The sequence below is a fragment of the Rattus norvegicus genome, chromosome 13 (genome assembly GCF_036323735.1).
Source record: "Rattus norvegicus strain BN/NHsdMcwi chromosome 13, GRCr8, whole genome shotgun sequence".
Taxonomy (NCBI): domain Eukaryota; kingdom Metazoa; phylum Chordata; class Mammalia; order Rodentia; family Muridae; genus Rattus; species Rattus norvegicus.
The window spans coordinates 34,210,794-34,231,919 of NC_086031.1; positions in this window are offsets into that span (position 1 = coordinate 34,210,794).

Genomic DNA, 21,126 nt, shown 5'->3' on the forward strand with positions numbered 1-21,126 from the left:
ACTAACCCTCTTGCTTGCATGATCAGCACTGTACCAACTGGGCCAGGACTCCAGCCTCCCCAAGCACCAGGGAAAGAACTCCAGACTCCCTACACCAGTGTCTGGTCCAAGGATCCTGTCTGCAATACTAAAATTTCCTGAACACTTCCAGGCTTCTATCAGGACCTCAGTGTTGCTCTCTGCACCTGTCCCCATCACCTCCTCAGTGGTGTGGGTTTTTCTTCTCTCTACCTGGGTTTACAGTCTCCCCTGGAGCACTCCCAACAGCAGAATACAAACCCTGGCTGTAGTTCACCCTAAGGCATAAGCTCCTGGCTTGTTTCCCCCATAGCCTGCTTTCTTCCTTCCTTTCTTTCTTCCTTCCTTCCTTCCTTTCTTTCTTTCTTTCTTTCTTTCTTTCTTTCTTTCTTTCTTTCTTCCTTCCTTCCTTCCTTCCTTCCTTCCTTCCTTCCTTCTTTCTTTCTCTCTTTCTTTCTTTCTTTCTTTCTTTCTTTCTTTCTTTCTTCTTTCCTTCTTCCTTCCTTCCTTTCTCTCTCGCTTTCTTACTTTAATTCCCTATAAACTAACACCCACTCCCCCCCTTCTTTCTATTAAACTTCCTCAAAAGACATCTATCCCAGTATGGTCAACTCTTCTGCTCCTGTACTATATAGTCTTTCAACCGCAGTGGGAGTTTCTCATTGTCAGTCAACTGAAACTACCTTTGCTGATACGGCAATGGACCCTGCAGGCAACGTTTGTCATTCACCCCTTACCAGAAGCACTGTGTGCAGTTGTTTCTTCCATGAAATAAGCTCTTTAGTTACTCCCAAAGACATTACTTGTGCTAGTTGTTCTTATGTTAACTTGACATACAAACTAATGTTATCTGAAAGGAGAGAACCTCAATTAGGAAGTTGCCTTCCTAAGATCCAATTGTGAGGCATTTTCTTAACTAGTGATTGATGGGGGAGGGCCCAGCCCATTGCGAGTGTACCATCCCTGGGTTGGTTTTAGTGGGCTCCATAAGAAAACAGGTTGGTACTTTAGGGACCCTTTTCCTCCCTCCCACTGGGTTGCCTTGTCCGGCCTTAATACAAGGGGAGGTGCCTAGTCTTGATAGCCATGTTTGGTCAATATCCCTGGGAAGCCTGCCTTTTTAAAGGGACATAGAGGAGGAGTAGAAGGGAGGGACTGGGAGGAGAGGGGGAGGGGAAACTGCAATTGGGGTGTAAAGTATGAGAGAAAAATGAATTAAAGTAAGAAAGAGAGAAAGGAAGGAAGGAAAGAAGAAAGAAAGAAAGAAAGAAAGAAAGAAAGAAAGAAAGAAAGAAAGCAAGCAGGCTATGGGGAAAACAAGTCAGTAAGCAGCTTCTGCATCAGCTCTGGCCTTCAGATTCCTGCCCCCTCCAACCCCGGTTTGGGCTTCTATCCTGACATCCTTCAGTGATGAACAGGTGTGTGTCATCATGACTGGTTTGTGTGGTGCTGGGGACAGAAGCCAGGGATCTGGCAACCTGAGATTTGTGGACTTTCTTGGTGAAGTGAAAAACGGAGCCTGCTGTCCCCTAGATCCAGGACCTGAAGCCAGGGGGTTCCAGGCAGACTCTTGGTAGGTGGCTTAACATGTATAGCCATCTGGGCTCTAATATAGGTCGTAGAGTGTAATGGAGTGTGCCTCTATATTGGAGTGTACCTCTAATGTAAGGTAGAGTGGTACTCAGGACATCTGATGTTGTCCTCTGTCTTCTGCATGCACAAGAAAGGAAAGGCACACCCAATCACATTTGCACATCTGTCACTTGTACAAGAGTGTCAGAATGAGGGCAGAAGAGAGGAATCAGGTAGAAAAGTGCTTGCCTTGCAGTCTCGAGGTCCTGAATTTGACCCCTATAACCCACATTAAAAAAACAACCAATTAAAAACCAACCAGCTAGGTGAATGTAGTGGCACATATCCAGGCATGCTTGAATACACACACACACACACACACACACACACACACACACACACACACACATGCACACATGCACTCATGAATATAAGAAACATAAATTTTTAAAATGTATATATAAAGCAAAACTTGACAGAACAAAGGGAAAAATGGGTCCAGCCCTTCAGCACAGCACTTTCAATAACAGGTCAATCAGATACATGGCAAGTGTCCTAGTTTTATTTCTGTTGCTATGATAAAATCCCCTGACAAAACAGCAACCAAAAAAACCTAAGGAAGAAAGGGTTTATTTTAGCTTACAGCTCCATGTTATAGTCTATCATTGTGAAGAAGTGCCCACATTACATCTGCAATGAGGAGAGAGGGAGAGAGAGATGAATATATGCATGCTCACTTGCTTGCTTGTGCTTAACTCCATTTCTCCATTCTTACACAGCTCAGAACCCCCAGACCTAGGGAATGACGCCTCCCGTGTAGGGCTGGATCTTTCCATAGACCAGCCCAGTGTACAGAATCTCTCATTGAGCCTTTTCCTAGGTGATCTTAGGTGGTACTACAATGATATTAAAACTAGCCAGAAAAAATAAATAAATAAACAAAATTAAACAGCACAGCAAGTTAAGAAATTAAGGACTTGAACAATACAGTAAACCCACTAGGTCTATCAGATACACACAGAAGCTCAATACACAGTGACAGAATGCACATTCTAGTCAAGAGCATAAGGGACATTCTTAAGAGATGTCACATTAGGCAACAAACTTGGTCTTAATTGATTTTGCAAGTTAGATAAACTGAGTATTTTCAATCACAAGATGAAATCAGAAACCAATTAACTAAAGGAAAACTGGAAAACATTTTAAGTATGTAGAAATTAAATGTCACACTCTTCAAAAGTTATGCTGAATAAAAACATACAAGAAATACTAGAAAACATTAATAGATAATGAAGATAGAAATACAACACACCAAAGCTTACATACACTTATGAGTGGTTAGGCTTCAACTATGACATCATGTCTATTTTGCTACAGTTGTATATGTACATGCACATGTATATTAGTTATAGGTGTAGATGTAGATGTATATGATACACACACACACACACACACACACACACACACACACACACACGGATACTACTGCTGTAGATGGCTCAGTTGCTGCCTAAGCATGGAGACCTAGTTCAGGTGGCCATATCTATGTAAAAAGCTGAATAAGGCAGCACACACATCTATAATCCTAGAGCTGGGGTGATGGGGTGGGGGTGGAGATCTGAGAATCCTTGGAGCTTTCTGGCCAGTCAGTCTAACTGAATTAGTGAACCCAGTTTCACTGAGAAATTCTGTCTCAATAACCAAGGAAGATAGTTGACATTACACACACACACACACACACACACACACACACACACACACACACACACACAGAGAGAGAGAGAGAGAGAGAGTCAGACAGACAGAGAGACAGAGACAGAGAGAGAAACAGAGACAGAGACAGAGAGAGACAGAGACAGAGCACATGTGACATTGACCAATATGGCCTCTTCCCATTCCTTGCTGAGTAGTAGGTCTTTAACCCTAGTTAATATGGAGAATGAGACTCTGCCTTCCTCTTTTCTCTGCCCTTACCTTCGTGAAGACTGGGTTCAGAGGGAGACTCCCTTGGGGGAAGAGCAGAGTTCATTTACTAGCTGTTTAGTGTCATATGACTTTGGGGATGAATGGAGCGATCTTAGCCTCGGAAAACAGAAGTGGGTGCTTGTGAAAGCGAACTTGGGGCTTCAAGTGTTGCCCTGTGGTTGCTTCTCCTTTCATTTCTGTACACTGTTAGCAGGCAGCCCTGGCACTGTGAGAGCTGAGGTAGTGTGGGCAGAAGTCCTCTGTGTAGAAGAGTTTGGTGAAGGCTCATGGATATTCAATGTGCTGGTTAGTTCCATGTGTCAGCTTGGCATAAGCTAGAGCCACATGAGAAGAGTCTCAGTTTCAGAATTATCTAGGTCAGTTTGGCCTGTGAGGGACTTTTGTGGTTGGGTTAATTGGGGCAAAAAGAAAGGCATCCTGAAAATGGAAGTTACAATTTTATGGGCTAGGCCCTGTACTGTGGAAAATTTAGCCCGTGTGTGTGTGTGTGTGTGTGTGTGTGTGTGTGTGTGTGTGTGTGTCTGTCTGTCTGTCTGTCTGTCTCTCTGTGTGTCTGTGTGTTTGTCTGTCTATGTGTGTGTGTCTGTCTGTGTCTGTGTGTGTGTGTGGTGTGATGTGTGCTGGTGACTAGAAGATGATATTGGATCCCTCAAGGTTGGAGTTACAGTTATGAACTGCCCAAAGTTCTGGCTGGGATCTAAACTCAAATGCTCTTACAGAGCAGCAAGCTCTCTCAGCCACTGAGGCATCACTGCAGCCCCTGCTGAACTGTTTTAGATTAGAGAAATTTGGCTGGGAATCGAGAATCCATTTCTTTCTGCACTTGACCTCGGATGTGATGGGGCTAAGCTGCTTGAGTTCCTGCCTTGACTTGCCCACAATGGTACACTGTGTCTTAGAATCAAAGACCGTATACACCCTCTTCTCTCCTGACTTGTTTTGGGCAAGATTTCTTGTCACAGCAATAGAAATGAAGCTAGGGAACCTAGAGGACATGAGGGGACAGCAGAGGAAGGACAGCCAGCTGCACTTCATGTGACCAATAGTTAATACAGCTTTGTGATCAGTGGTATGGTAAAGAGAAGCCTGAGGTCAAACTGTCTTCATGTTGGCTGAAGCAGAGGCCCAAGTGGCTCTGGGAGGTGTGGGAATGAGTTCAGCTGCAGTTAAGAGATCAGTACTCACTGGGCAATTGAACTGAGCTGAACTCAGAGATGGATGGAAAGGCACTTAGACTTCCAAAACAGACTGAAGATGGGCTGGGAGGTCCTTGCCAGGGTTGCTACAACCAGCTAACTTCACAGGTCTGGGAGCAGCCCAGAATCCCTTTTCCCTTTTAAGAATCTCCTAATTTCCTTCCTTCATCACAATCATCTCTTCTTGACTGGGGAATCTAGCTTAGTGGGTAAGGTGTTTGCCTCGCACATGCAAGGTCCTCAGGCCAATTCATAGCACTGTATAGATGGGATGTATTGGGGGCATGTCTGTACTCCCCAGAAGCAAGGCTAGCCTGGGTTACATGAAACTCTATTTCAAGAAAAGGAGGGGGAAGAGAGGAAGAGAAAGAGGGAGGGAGTATGGCGAAAAGAAAGGAAGAAGGGAGGAAAGAAAGAAAGAAAGAAAGAAAAGAAGAAAGAAAGAAAGAAAAGAAGAAAGAAAGAAAGAAAAGAAGAAAGAAAAAGAGGAAGGACACGCAACCTGTCTTCCTTACTGTCCATCACTCCATGACATTCCTACAGGGAACCAGAACAGGTCAGGTGAGCAGACTACACCAATGGTCTGACTCCTCGCTGGCCACTCCATGGGGCTGTGAATTCCTGGCCTGAAGTTTGCTCTGATCAGATCATTCTTGCCTTACCACCTCCAGCTGCCTAGTTTCCTGCCCCGTGCTGTGACCTGTTTTCTTCCTTCCTAAGCTCAGATCTTTCTGTCATGTGGAAGTCCCCAAATGATTGCAGTCGTTTCCTTTTGTGAAGTTGGCTGGATTTTCGTTTCTATTGCACACAGTTAAGGAACACAAAGTGACCTCTCTGAACGAGGGGCTTCCAGGACGTGGGCCAGCTCTCTTCCTGTTCACCTCTTAGGTATGTTTAGGTCCAGGTGTCTGAGAATCTGGATTTCCCTCAGTTTTGACTAAGGACCACCAGCCTCCTATAAAGGTAATGGAGGCTCACCCGGAAGTGGACCTCAGAGTAATGAACCAGTGTGGTTGACTTGAAAGAATAAAAAAATGCAACAAAGAAGCCAGAAGTTTAAAAAAGCCCTAAATAGGCTGCCGCTGCAGAGAGCCCCTGGGCAGCACCCCACGAGCGAACCTGAGCCTCGGGACCACAGGTAAGACCAAATTTTCTGCTGCAAGAAAGCTGCCTGGTGAGCTTGGGACACACGGAAGCAGAATTTCTCTAGGACCGGGCACGTTCTGTGTTTACCGGAAGTCCCACACCCGCGGATCCCGGCCCGCAGCAGCTCTCTGCTCCCAGACCCACACCCGCGGATCCCGGCCCGCAGCAGCTCTCTGCTCCCAGACCCGGTGAGAGAGAGACCCAACCGCCTGGTCAGGTGGGCACTCCTGAGGCTGCAGAGCGGAAGAGACCACCAACACTGCTCACCCCTGCCCACATCCCTGGCCCAAGAGGAAACTGTATAAGGCCTCTGGGCTCCCGTGGGGGAGGGCCCAGGAGCGGCAGGACACCTGCCTGAGACACCGCCGGAACCTGAAAGAAACAGACCGGATAAACAGTTCTCTGCACCCAAATCCCGTGGGAGGGAGAGCTAAACCTTCAGAGAGGCAGACAAGCCTGGGAAACCAGAAGAGACTGCTCCCTGCACACACATCTCGGACACCAGAGGAAAAAGCCAAAGACCATCTGGAACCCTGGTGCACTGAAGCTCCCGGAAGGGGCGGCACAGGTCTTCCTGGTTGCTGCCGCTGCAGAGAGCCCCTGGGCAGCACCCCACGAGCGAACCTGAGCCTCGGGACCACAGGTAAGACCAAATTTTCTGCTGCAAGAAAGCTGCCTGGTGAACTCAAGACACAGGCCCACAGGAACAGCTGAAGACCTGTAGAGAGGAAAAACTACACGCCCGAAAGCAGAACACACTGTCCCCATAACTGACTGAAAGAGAGGAAAACAGTTCTACAGCACTCCTGACACACAGGCTTATAGGTCAGTCTAGCCACTGTCAGAAATAGCAGAACAAAGTAACACTAGAGATAATCTGATGGCGAGAGGCAAGCGCAGGAACCCAAGCAACAGAAACCAAGACTGCATGCCATCATCGGAGCCCAATTCTCCCACCAAAACAAACATGGAATATCCAAACACACCAGAAAAGCAAGATCTAGTTTCAAAATCATATTTGATCATGATGCTGGAGGACATCAAGAAAGACATGAACACACTTAGGGAAACACAGGAAATCATTAATAAACAAGTAGAAGCCTACAGAGAGGAATCGCAAAAATCCCTGAAAGAATTCCAGGAAAACACAATCAAACAGTTGAAGGAATTAAAAATGGAAATAGAAGCAATCAAAAAAGAACACATGGAAACAACCCTGGATATAGAAAACCAAAAGAAGAGACAAGGAGCTGTAGATACAAGCTTCAGCAACAGAATACAAGAGATGGAAGAGAGAATCTCAGGAGCAGAAGATTCCATAGAAATCATTGACTCAACTGTCAAAGATAATGTAAAGCGGAAAAAGCTACTGGTCCAAAACATACAGGAAATCCAGGACTCAATGAGAAGATCAAACCTAAGGATAATAGGTATAGAAGAGAGTGAAGACTCCCAGCTCAAAGGACCAGTAAATATCTTCAACAAAATCATAGAAGAAAACTTCCCTAACCTAAAAAAAGAGATACCCATAGGCATACAAGAAGCCTACAGAACTCCAAATAGATTGGACCAGAAAAGAAACACCTCCCGTCACATAATTGTCAAAACACCAAACGCACAAAATAAAGAAAGAATATTAAAAGCAGTAAGGGAAAAAGGTCAAGTAACATATAAAGGGAGACCTATCAGAATCACACCAGACTTCTCGCCAGAAACTATGAAGGCCAGAAGATCCTGGACTGATGTCATACAGACCCTAAGAGAACACAAATGCCAGCCCAGGTTACTGTATCCAGCAAAACTCTCAATTAACATTGATGGAGAAACCAAGATATTCCATGACAAAACCAAATTTACACAATATCTTTCTACAAATCCAGCACTACAAAGGATAATAAATGGTAAAGCCCAACATAAGGAGGCAAGCTATACCCTAGAAGAAGCAAGAAACTAATCGTCTTGGCAACAAAACAAAGAGAATGAAAGCACACAAACATAACCTCACATCCAAATATGAATATAAAGGGAAACAATAATCACTATTCCTTAATATCTCTCAATATCAATGGCCTCAACTCCCCAATAAAAAGACATAGATTAACAAACTGGATACGCAACGAGGACCCTGCATTCTGCTGCCTACAGGAAACACACCTCAGAGACAAAGACAGACACTACCTCAGAGTGAAAGGCTGGAAAACAACTTTCCAAGCAAATGGTCAGAAGAAGCAAGCTGGAGTAGCCATTCTAATATCAAATAAAATCAATTTCCAACTAAAAGTCATCAAAAAAGATAAGGAAGGACACTTCATATTCATCAAAGGAAAAATCCACCAAGATGAACTCTCAATCCTAAATATCTATGCCCCAAATACAAGGGCACCTACATACGTAAAAGAAACCTTACTAAAGCTCAAAACACACATTGCACCTCACACAATAATAGTGGGAGATTTTAACACCCCACTCTCATCAATGGACAGATCATGGAAACAGAAATTAAACAGTGATGTCGACAGACTAAGAGAAGTCATGAGCCAAATGGACTTAACGGATATTTATAGAACATTCTATCCTAAAGCAAAAGGATATACCTTCTTCTCAGCTCCTCATGGTACTTTCTCCAAAATTGACCATATAATTGGTCAAAAAACGGGCCTCAACAGGTACAAAAAGATAGAAATAATCCCATGCGTGCTATCGGACCACCACGGCCTAAAACTCGTCTTCAATAACAATAAGGGAAGAATGCCCACATATACGTGGAAATTGAACAATGCTCTACTCAATGATAACCTGGTCAAGGAAGAAATAAAGAAAGAAATTAAAAACTTTTTAGAATTTAATGAAAATGAAGATACAACATACTCAAACTTATGGGACACAATGAAAGCTGTGCTAAGAGGAAAACTCATAGCGCTGAGTGCCTGCAGAAAGAAACAGGAAAGAGTATATGTCAGCAGCTTGACAGCACACCTAAAAGCTCTAGAACAAAAAGAAGCAAATACACCCAGGAGGAGTAGAAGGCAGGAAATAATCAAACTCAGAGCTGAAATCAACCAAGTAGAAACAAAAAGGACCATAGAAAGAATCAACAGGACCAAAAGTTGGTTCTTTGAGAAAATCAACAAGATAGATAAACCCTTAGCCTGACTAACGAGAGGACACAGAGAGTGCGTCCAAATTAACAAAATCAGAAATGAAAAGGGAGACATAACTACAGATTCAGAGGAAATTCAAAAAATCATCAGATCTTACTATAAAAACCTATATTCAACAAAATTTGAAAATCTTCAGGAAATGGACAATTTCCTAGACAGATACCAGGTATCGAAGTTAAATCAGGAACAGATAAACCAGTTAAACAACCCCATAACTCCTAAGGAAATAGAAGCAGTCATTAAAGGTCTCCCAACCAAAAAGAGCCCAGGTCCAGATGGGTTTAGTGCAGAATTCTATCAAACCTTCATAGAAGACCTCATACCAATATTATCCAAACTATTCCACAAAATTGAAACAGATGGAGCCCTACCGAATTCCTTCTACGAAGCTACAATTACTCTTATACCTAAACCACACAAAGACACAACAAAGAAAGAGAACTTCAGACCAATTTCCCTTATGAATATCGACGCAAAAATACTCAATAAAATTCTGGCAAACCGAATTCAAGAGCACATCAAAACAATCATCCACCATGATCAAGTAGGCTTCATCCCAGGCATGCAGGGATGGTTTAATATACGGAAAACCATCAACGTGATCCATTATATAAACAAACTGAAAGAACAGAACCACATGATCATTTCATTAGATGCTGAGAAAGCATTTGACAAAATTCAACACCCCTTCATGATAAAAGTCCTGGAAAGAATAGGAATTCAAGGCCCATACCTAAACATAGTAAAAGCCATATACAGCAAACCAGTTGCTAACATTAAACTAAATGGAGAGAAACTTGAAGCAATCCCACTAAAATCAGGGACTAGACAAGGCTGCCCACTCTCTCCCTACTTATTCAATATAGTTCTTGAAGTTCTAGCCAGAGCAATCAGACAACAAAAGGAGATCAAGGGGATACAGATCGGAAAAGAAGAGGTGAAAACATCACTATTTGCAGATGACATGATAGTATATTTAAGTGATCCCAAAAGTTCCACCAGAGAACTACTAAAGCTGATAAACAACTTCAGCAAAGTGGCTGGGTATAAAATTAACTCAAATAAATCAGTTGCCTTCCTCTATACAAAAGAGAAACAAGCCGAGAAAGAAATTAGGGAAACGACACCCTTCATAATAGACCCAAATAATATAAAGTACCTCGGTGTGACTTTAACCAAGCAAGTAAAAGATCTGTACAATAAGAACTTCAAGACACTGAGGAAAGAAATAGAAGAAGACCTCCGAAGATGGAAAGATCTCCCATGCTCATGGATTGGCAGGATTAATATAGTAAAAATGGCCATTTTACCAAAAGCAATCTACAGATTCAATGCAATCCCCATCAAAATACCAATCCAATTCTTCAAAGAGTTAGACAGAACAATTTGCAAATTCATCTGGAATAACAAAAAACCCAGGATAGCTAAAGCTATCCTCAACAATAAAAGAACTTCAGGGGGAATCACTATCCCTGAACTCAAGCAGTATTACAGAGCAATAGTGATAAAAACTGCATGGTATTGGTACAGAGACAGACAGATAGACCAATGGAATAGAATTGAAGACCCAGAAATGAACCCACACACCTATGGTCACTTGATTTTTGACAAAGGAGCCAAAACCATCCAATGGAAAAAAGATAGCATTTTCAGCAAATGGTGCTGGTTCAACTGGAGGTCAACATGTAGAAGAATGCAGATCGATCCATGCTTATCACCCTGTACAAAGCTTAAGTCCAAGTGGATCAAGGACCTCCACATCAAACCAGACACACTCAAACTAATAGAAGAAAAACTAGGGAAGCATCTGGAACACATGGGCACTGGAAAAAATTTCCTGAACAAAACACCAATGGCTTATGCTCTAAGATCAAGAATCGACAAATGGGATCTCATAAAACTGCAAAGCTTCTGTAAGGCAAAGGACACTGTGGTTAGGACAAAACGGCAACCAACAGATTGGGAAAAGATCTTTACCAATCCTACAACAGATAGAGGCCTTATATCCAAAATATACAAAGAACTCAAGAAGTTAGACCGCAGGGAAACAAATAACCCTATTAAAAAATGGGGTTCAGAGCTAAACAAAGAATTCACAGCTGAGGAATGCCGAATGGCTGAGAAACACCTAAAGAAATGTTCAACATCTTTAGTCATAAGGGAAATGCAAATCAAAACAACCCTGAGATTTCACCTCACACCAGTGCGATTGGCTAAGATCAAAAACTCAGGTGACAGCAGATGCTGGCGAGGATGTGGAGAAAGAGGAACACTCCTCCATTGTTGGTGGGATTGCAGACTGGTAAAACCATTCTGGAAATCAGTCTGGAGGTTCCTCAGAAAATTGGACATTGAACTGCCTGAGGATCCAGCTATACCTCTCTTGGGCATATACCCAAAAGATGCCTCAACATATAAAAGAGACACGTGCTCCACTATGTTCATCGCAGCCTTATTTATAATAGCCAGAAAATGGAAAGAACCCAGATGCCCTTCAACAGAGGAATGGATACAGAAAATGTGGTACATCTACACAATGGAATATTACTCAGCTATCAAAAACAACAAGTTTATGAAATTCGTAGGCAAATGGTTGGAACTGGAAAATATCATCCTGAGTGAGCTAACCCAATCACAGAAAGACATACATGGTATGCACTCATTGATAAGTGGCTATTAGCCCAAATGCTTGAATTACCCTAGATCCCTAGAACAAACGAAACTCAAGACGGATGATCAAAATGTGAATGCTTCACTCCTTCTTTAAATGAGGAAAAAGAATACCCTTGGCAGGGAAGGGAGAGGCAAAGATTAAAACAGAGACTGAAGGAACACCCATTCAGAGCCTGTCCCACATTTGGCCCATACATATACAGCCACCCAATTAGACAAGATGGATGAAGCAAAGAAGTGCAGACCGACAGGAGCCGGATGTAGATCGCTCCTGAGAGACACAGCCAGAATACAGCAAATACAGAGGCGAATGCCAGCAGCAAACCACTGAACTGAGAATAGGTCCCCTATTGAAGGAATCAGAGAAAGAACTGGAAGAGCTTGAAGGGGCTCGAGACCCCAAAAGTACAACAATGCCAAGCAACCAGAGCTTCCAGGGACTAAGCCACTACCTAAAGACTATACATGGACTGACCCTGGACTCTGACCTCATAGGTAGCAATGAATATCCTAGTAAGATCACCAGTGGAAGGGGAAGCCCTGGGTCCTGCTAAGACTGAACCCCCAGTGAACTAGTCTATGGGGGGAGGGCGGCAATGGGGGGAGGGTTGGGAGGGGAACACCCATAAGGAAGGGGAGGGGGGAGGGGGATGTTTGCCCCGAAACCGGGAAAGGGAATAACACTCGAAATGTATATAAGAAATACTCAAGTTAATAAAAAAAAAAAAAAAAAAGCCCTAAATACCTCAAATTCCAGACCCTGCTCTCTACCTGTACTAGCTGACCATAAAGTTAGATTAAAATCTTAGAGAATAATCTTGAGAAGCAGGAAGCTTCTCCCAGGAACTGATGGACATAAAGTAAACAATCTTGAGAAGCAGGAATCTCCTCCTTGTGATTTTTCACTGGTATTCTCGACATTTTCCAATGATGCCCTCCCTACCCACTTGGGTTGAGGTTTCTTCCTTTAAATTCCCCTTGTCTTAGTTACTGGGGGTTGAACTCCACTGCCCCTGCGTGGGATATGAGTCTCGACCCCAGTGCACCGGTTCCTATCAATAAACCTCATGTTTATTACAGCAAGGATGGTCTCACGTGAGTTCTTGGGGGGTCGCATCATCCTGAGACTTGAGTGAGGGTCTCCCCGCTCCGGGGGGTCTTTCATTTGGGGGCTCGTCCGGGATCAGCGACCACCCTCATCTCCGAAGACCCACTTGGAGGTGAGATAGCATCTGTGTCTTTGTCTGTGTCCTTGTGTTTTGTGCTGGCTAAACTCTGGGTCTGTATTTGCTACTCTGGGTCTGTATTTGACCGCGAGTTCTGGAGTTCTGGTTTTGCAGTCGCTCCCGTCTCGGGTTGAGAAGGGAGGCTCGTGTCTCAGGAGAGACTCGAGTGTGAGCGGTAGACGTGCCAGGGGCTCACTGATTGTGCTGCCCTGGGAGACATCCCAGGAGGTCTGGGGGAACCCCAGGGACGCCTGGGAGATTCCCATCTGGGTGCCGGTGAGGATTTGGTGATTCTCCTGGACTGGAGAAAAGACCCGTCCTCCCAGCCGTCTGTATTTCTAGAGTGGTCTTTGTCTGTGTGTTTTAGGTCTTTGTTTTGTGTTACTTGTGACTTTGATGATGGGACTCCTGAGTTTGACTTTAGACCACTGGACTGCTAGAGCACACAATTTGTACCGTGGCAGACTTTTTGCTCCTTGGAGTGGCCTGCGTTTGATATTGGCTGGCCTCCAGAAGGCACCTTTGACTTAACCATTATTTTTGATCTGCTGTCCTTCATCTATCTTTGGTGTCCCCTTGGGAAGGAGGAGTGAAGTGGAATCCGCTCCCCTTCATCTGTCTGTGGTTGAGAAGGAAGAGTGATGTGGAATCCGCTCTCCTTCATCTGTTGTTGTAAGCTCCCTTCTAAATTAGTTCAGTTTTGTTGTGATCTCGAGGCGGCCGCTTGTTTTTTGTTTTTGTGTGCACTTCTATTTTTTGTCTGTTAATCTTTTGATGGTTTTTCTGTGTGACTGAATGTTATTTGTCCTGTTCAGCGGACCTCTATTTTCTGGACTCTTGTTTTCTTGTCATCCCACTTGAGATGCTTGTTAGTAGCTGTTACAGGAGATACAGAATCCTACTAGAGGCCAGAAAAAATGTTCCAGACACGGATGGAAGGCCCTCACTTCTGCCTGTTGACTTCAATATGCCTGAAGGTAGGGAGCGCCAGGTCTACCATCAGACTCCAATGGTGGGTCTCTGAGGGGCTGAAAAAACGCCCCACCAATTTGGCTAAAGTAAGGAAAAGATATGAAGAAAAAGTTGCAGAAACTTGAAGGGTTAAGCTAAGTCACTGAGAGAGTTATTGTAAGTAAAGTTGATGTGTGGTTCAGGGTCTGTGCACAAAAGTGGACAGCAACTAATAGCTGTAGAAGAAGATGCAGACAGAGAGACTGAAAAAAGAACGAAAGAAAGAAGACAAAAAGAGCAGAAATCTAGGGAAGAAAAGAGACAAAAAGAAGAGGAAGCTAGAGAGCTAAAGAGATAAAAGACAAGAGAGGAACATATACTGGCCACAGACAGTAGTTAGGGAACCTAGGAAGGCAGTACCTGGCAACAGAAGAGAATTCCTGGCTAAAGATCAGTGTGCCTAATGCAAAGAAAAAGGACACTGGGTCAGGGACTGCCCCAGAAAGAACAAGAGGGACCACTGGAGAGCCTCTCAGTCCTAGAGTGCTGGCTATGTGCAGAGATAGAAGGGAAGCCCACCCAGTTGTTCAGGGACCCAACACTCTGTGCTCCTATGCCCCAGTGGGCCAGTATCCAAGGTGTACAGGGGGCTACTGGCAACAAACAATACTTATGGACTGCCCGAAGAACAGTGGACCTTGGTGTGGGCTGGTTCATGGTCATCCCTGACTGCCTCTATCTTTTGCTCATAGGAAATTTGCTCTCCAAAATGGCTTGTGTGGGCTGAAATGGCTGGGTGAGGCCATGTGTATGCATATCTGCAGACTGTGTATGTGGAGCTTAAGACTTGTCTCAGTGCACCACTACCTGATGCTGGGAGATGTGTGGCTTAGTGCCATTCTGCTTGGAACATATCACTCCTGCCAGCCGGGCACTAACAATTATCACCCAATCCAGGAATTAAACTGTGATAGAGTGGCTGATGTTTTGCCTTTGAATAGAATGTCCCAGAGGATGGGACCACTGGTCAGCTGACATGGACTAGATTCTCCACCTGTTGGGGGCAATCTGGTCACCTTGCTGCCCAATCCTGACCTGGAGCCACCACAGCACGAGTGTCAAGCACTGGCAGAAGCCCATGGGTGGAGGGAAGACCTCTGTGACTGACTGATCGACCCCTGCTGAAAGCTGAAGCTACCTTGTCCATAGACGGGAACAGTTCTCTTCATGAAGGTCAGAGATAAGTGGGTGCTGCCATGGTGGACAACACAATGTCATCTGGGATGGCTGAACCTCAACCTCCCAGCATGTCAGCACCACAGATGCCTTTGCCATCTCTTGGATGCCCTGATGAAGCCAGCAACTGTGAGTATTAATCATTGCCCAGGACATCAGGAAGGAAGAGATTCAGTGGCATGGGGCAGTAACAAAGCAGATAAAGTGGCTCGGGAAATGGCTATGCAGGAGCCTATCCTGGTTACAGGCCTGCAAGAGACAGCCACTGGGAACTGGGATTGGACTAAGGGATGGCCTCACTTAGAATGTACAACAGAAGAAAAGGCCCAAATTGCTTAAACGAAAAAAAGACAATGGCACACTTGAGGGAAAACTATTCCTCAGAGAACAAACAAAAGACTCACTTTGCCAAATACAGAAATGGACTCACTTAGATAAGAAGCTTGTCCAAGTAGTTAAGGTGTATGTAATAGGCTTTAAGATTCTAGCCAGAGAGGCAGTAAAAAATATAAGGTATGTCAGTAAGTGAATGCTTAGCAAGCAAACAGGGCAAAGAGATCTAGAGAGTTTAGTGAAAAGTCAAAGTGAACTTCACTGAGATAAAACCAGGAAAATATGATCACAAGTATCTCCTAGTGCTTGTAGATACCTTTTCAGGAATAGATAGAAGCTTTCCTCACCAAGCAAGAGATGGCCTCGGTAGTCATCAAGAAGATACTGGAAGAAATCTTCCCCCGGTCTGGAGTGCCCAAGGTAATCTGGTCAGACAATGGCCCTACTTTCGTTGCCAAGGTAAGCCAGGGTGTGGCCAAGTATTTAGAGGTCTATTGGAAATTACGTTGTATTTACAGACCTCAAAGTTCAGGACAGGTAGAGTAAATAAATAAAACTCTAAAAGAGACCCTGACCAAATTGACCATGGAGACTTGCGCAGACTGGGTGGCACTCCTTCCCTCTTGCTCTCTTCAGAGCAGGAAATACCCCTTCCAGATTCAGCCTTACCCCCTTTGAGATCTTATATGGGGCCTCAGCTCCTCTGACTGTATTAGATGACGTTACTGAACCAACATGTCATAGTAATAATGATTTGTATGCCAGGCTAAAATACCTACAGGTGATACAGAAAGAAATCTGCTCACAGCTGGCAACAGCCTATGCCCCGGGGACCCCTGAGACATCTCATCAGTTCCAGGTTGGAGACTACAGCTACATACAATGACACGGAGCCCAGACACTCGAGCCTCGCTGGAAAGGACCGTACCTGGTGCTGCTGACCACCCTGACAGTCATCAAGTCTCAGCCCTCACCAGCTGAGTACTAGCTGTTGGGGCTGAGAGCTGGGACCTAGAGGGACACTCAGATCTTCAAAAAGCTCCCTAGACTTGCACATCAGATAAGTGGATACATCAGAGATGTGACTGGGAGGTTGCTATAATACTCACTTGAGGAGTGTGCCTTAGAAACAAGAATTTCATGTTTGCCCTGGGTTCCATTGGGATAGGTGTGGGGATAGGCTTGATTTCTATTGCAAATGATGTAACATACCCTTACTATGAAGGCATTATGTGCGTTAGTACTTCTAACACTTCTTGGGACTGTGCCTCAGGGATCATAAGTTTAGAAGTTCTAAGATAGTCATGACCTTGGTGTGTAGGTTTAGATAGTGTCCAGATTGGAATCCTGATGCTAAAGACTTAGTAAGACAAAAAAAGGAGTTGAGAATTACTTAGGGCTATCTTAAGAGTTGAGAATTACTTAAGGCTATCTAGGTGCTGCAAGGGCAGCTACAAGGACATCTGCTGTTGCCCTGCAATGCAAGACTTATAGAGAATTCAGAACTGCCATTGACTCATATATAAAAAGAGTGAAAAAGACTTTTTAGCTGACCTCCAAGAATACCTAACCTCCCTCTCAGAGGTAGTCCTTCAGAATAGTAGATTAGACCTGATATTCCTTAAAGAAGGAGTCTGTGTGCTATCATTTTCCAATGATGCCCTCCCTACCTGCTTGGGTTGAGGTTTCTTCCTTTAAATTCCCCTTGTCTTAGTTACTGGGGGTTGAACTCCACTGTCCCTGCGTGGGATATGAGTCTCGACCCCAGTGCACTGGTTCCTATCAATAAACCCCATGTTTATTACAGCAAGGATGGTCTCATGTGAGTTCTTGGGGGGTCGCATCATCCTGAGACTTGAGTGAGGGTCTCCCCACTCCGGGGGTCTTTCAGACTCACTCCCCAATCTTATTAATTACCTAATACAAAGCCAAAACTTATTGATCCTTTGCTAACAGCTGCCCAGTTTCCTAAGGAATAGATGTGTGCATTTGTTTGTATGTTCATGTGTCTTTAGGTACACATGTGTCTGTGTGTAGAAGTCCAAGGACAGTCTCAGGTGTCATTCCTTAGATACCATCCATGCTGTTTATGAAGACAGCATCTCCCACTTGCTCGGAACTCCTCACATTACTAGGCTGGCTGGCCAGAAAGCCCCAGGGATGTGTACTTGTCTTTGCTTCCTCAACACCAGGCTTACAAGCATAGGTTGCTTTAATATGAGTTCTGGGGAGTTGAACTCAGGTCCTCATGCTTGCAAGGCAAGCACTTTACCAACTGAGCCAAATCCTTAGGTAATTTGTTTTGTTTAATAGTAGAATAGTGAACCAGACCAATATAAACCTGTTAATAAAATGACGATATCAGAAACAAATATCAAAGGGCGTTGGATAAAGGGTCACCTCTCCAAAAACCCCTAAGCAAGCTTCAGAGACAGCCCCCTTTCTCTCTTGGGAGATGTGTCAAGCCAAGAACATTCCAAATGTCCCCAGGGAGGTTTTCTTTTTCTGCCTCTTTCCAGAAGAGTGGACTTTGGATAAGGTGACTGACCTGGATTTAAGCCCCATTCTTGGGACTGGAAAGATGGCTCAGTGGTTAAGAGCACTGGCTACTCTTCCAGATGTGCTGATTTCAATTCCCAGCAACCATGTGATGGCTCACAACCATCTATAATGGGATCTGGCATACAGGAGTACATGTACATAGAAAATATATATGTATATATATGTGTGTGTGTATATATACATACCTGCAATATATATGTGTGTATATATATATCTGTATATATAATCTGTATGTGTTTTGTGTGTGTGTGTGTACACATATATATCATACATATCACAAATAAATACATAAATAAATCTTTAAGCCCATTTCTATGGCTGGGATCGTTCTCACCTCTGGAGGTTCAATAGCAGTAGAAACTATTTTGCATTAATACTGCATGGCTGGGCAGTGAAGTTCCTTATGAATTCCTCATGAATAAGTGGGGCCCGTGTTCCCTAGAAACACCATATCTCCTTAAAGGAGAAGCAGAAATTGCCACACACCAAGCAAGGGGCAGCAGCTAGTCCCACCTACCCTTTGGGACAAGCAGCAGGAATGGCAGCCACAGACTGTGGGTCTTCTGTGCTTTTTGCCCCTTTCCCATGCTTTGCTTGTCTTCTCATCTGAGTGGGAATGCTGAGGATTCCCAGTGATCTTCTGGTCATTTCCTTCTCATCTTACATTATCTGAATCCCTGTAGATGGTGTTCACAGTATGTTACAGACCAGAACACGAGAGCTACAGCAAGGGGTGGAGGGCAGGGGTAGAGTGTGTGCACAGAGTGGGTGAGAACAGGACTTCCATCTCTGGCACTACAGAAGGAAAAAGACAAAGGGGAAAATAAGAGGAGAGGGAAGGGGAGAGGAGAGGGGAGGGAGAGGGGAGGAGAATTTGGCTGGTAAATGTTTGTCATGCAAGCACAAAAATCTGAATTCAATCCCTGGGACCCACTTTTTAAAAAACGTGGCTAGGCACGTTGGTATACACTTCTAATCCATACACTGGGAAAATGGAGACAGGAGGATCCCTGGGGCTCTTACACAAGTGAATCTAGCAAAAATGGCATGATCCAGGCCTGTGAGAGACCCTGCCTCAAAACTGTGGACTGCTCTTAGGAACCACACTCAAGGTTGATTGTAAGAGTGTCCATGCGCTTACGTATGTTCTTCATGTGCTTATGCACACATGTATTTGTCCACACATGCATACACATACTAAAAAAAGAAGAAAAGACTTGAAATCATCTGTTTGACCCTGCATTTTATTTTGGGGAGAATGAAAAGCCTAGTTTTGTTCACTCTGCAAATGCTGAAGCCTGAGCACCTACTGCTCTCTTTTCCACCCATCCCATCTCTCTGGCCACCTAGAAGGATTTCTGTTAGCCAAGGCAGGCCTTTCAGCTTGAGGACTGTTGTAGTTGGCTTTTTGTTAGTGTGATAAAACACTGATCAGTTCCGGCTGTCAGGTGGGAAAGGTTTTATTTTATAGTTATAATCTGTCGCTGAGAGGGGTCAAGGCAGGAATTTGAAGCAGAAGGCTGAGAGGAATGCTGCTTGCTCCCCCTGGCTTGCTCAGCAACCCCACACTCACCTGCCTCGGGATAGCATTGACTATTGAGGGGAGGCACAATGGGCCCTCCCATATCAGTCATTAATTAAGAAAAATGTACCCATAGACAAACTGACAGGCCAATCTGATGCTGGCAATTCCCCCAGTCCATGTATGTCTAGGCGTGTGTCAAGTCGACAAAAACTACCCATCGCAAAGACACCATTCCTTAATCTTACAAGCAAGCCCAGCCACTGCCCAAGGCATTTGCACCCTGGGACAGCTAGGTATCCTTCTCCATGCAAAACTGTAACTTTCCATGAAGCAATGAGACGGAGTGTGATTTTTTTTTAAAGCTCAATTGCAGTTGAGCCAATGTTGTGGATGCTGATGTCTTTCTCAATGTAAGAAGATTGGACCTTTCATTTAACCCAAGGTGTCTTCCGAGCCATCCGCCTCTCCGTAGACACCTCTGCACCTTGACCTCCTCAGGCGTATATGCTGCACCCAGATTTTCCTCAGGACAAGCAACTCCATGCTAGGATTTTCAGGGCTCCCAACTAAAGTGCAAACTCACCACAGACAAGAAATACAAAGTTCAGGACTTAACTCTAGTTCAGACAGAGCTACAGAGCTGAAGAAATAATTGAGAAATTTCCAGATTCTGAGAAGCAGACTTCATAAAGCTTACCAGTGCCTCCAATTGTGTATATCTGAGTATAAAGGTCACAAGGAGGAAAGGGCAAGCCCACTTCATCTCTTACTGAATCTGCTGAAACAAACCCATGTTCTGAGCTGGGTGTGGTAGCATTCAACTTTAATGCCTGCACTGGGAAGGAAGAGTTGAGGTCAAGCTTGGCTACAGAGTGAGTTCTAGGCCTGCCAGGGACTACATAGTGAGACTTTGTCTCAGAAAAAGCAAGGAAGGAAGGAAGCAAGCAAGCAAGGGAAAGGAAAGGAGAAGAAAAGAACAGAACCAAACAAAAGTTCATTCCGATGACCTGAAACCTGTTTTGATACAACACTAAAATGATCCCCAGGGTAGGGAGACACCTTAGGTAAAGGCACATGTTTCACAATCATGAGGACTGGATTTCAGATCCCCACACTCACACAACAAGCAAGATGGTCCTGAAAATGCTCATAACCTCAGCTCTGATGGAGAGCGGAGATTGAAAGGTCAACAGGGGTTGCTTGCCTCCAAACTCATCAAGAAATCTCAAGTCCCTGGTTTCTGCCTCAAAAGAATAGTGATGCCTTCTTTTGGTGAGAACACACACACACACACACACACACACACACACACACACACACCCTCACACACATGTGCACACACATGCATACCTCACACACACATACACATCCCTCACAAGTACACACGTATACACACAGGTACATACATACACATGGGCATGTACATACATGCATACATAGATACACACAAGTGCATACACAAATATGCATGCACATACAGATACACACAAACTACATACACACATGTGTATACACATGTGCGCATATAGATGCCCACATAC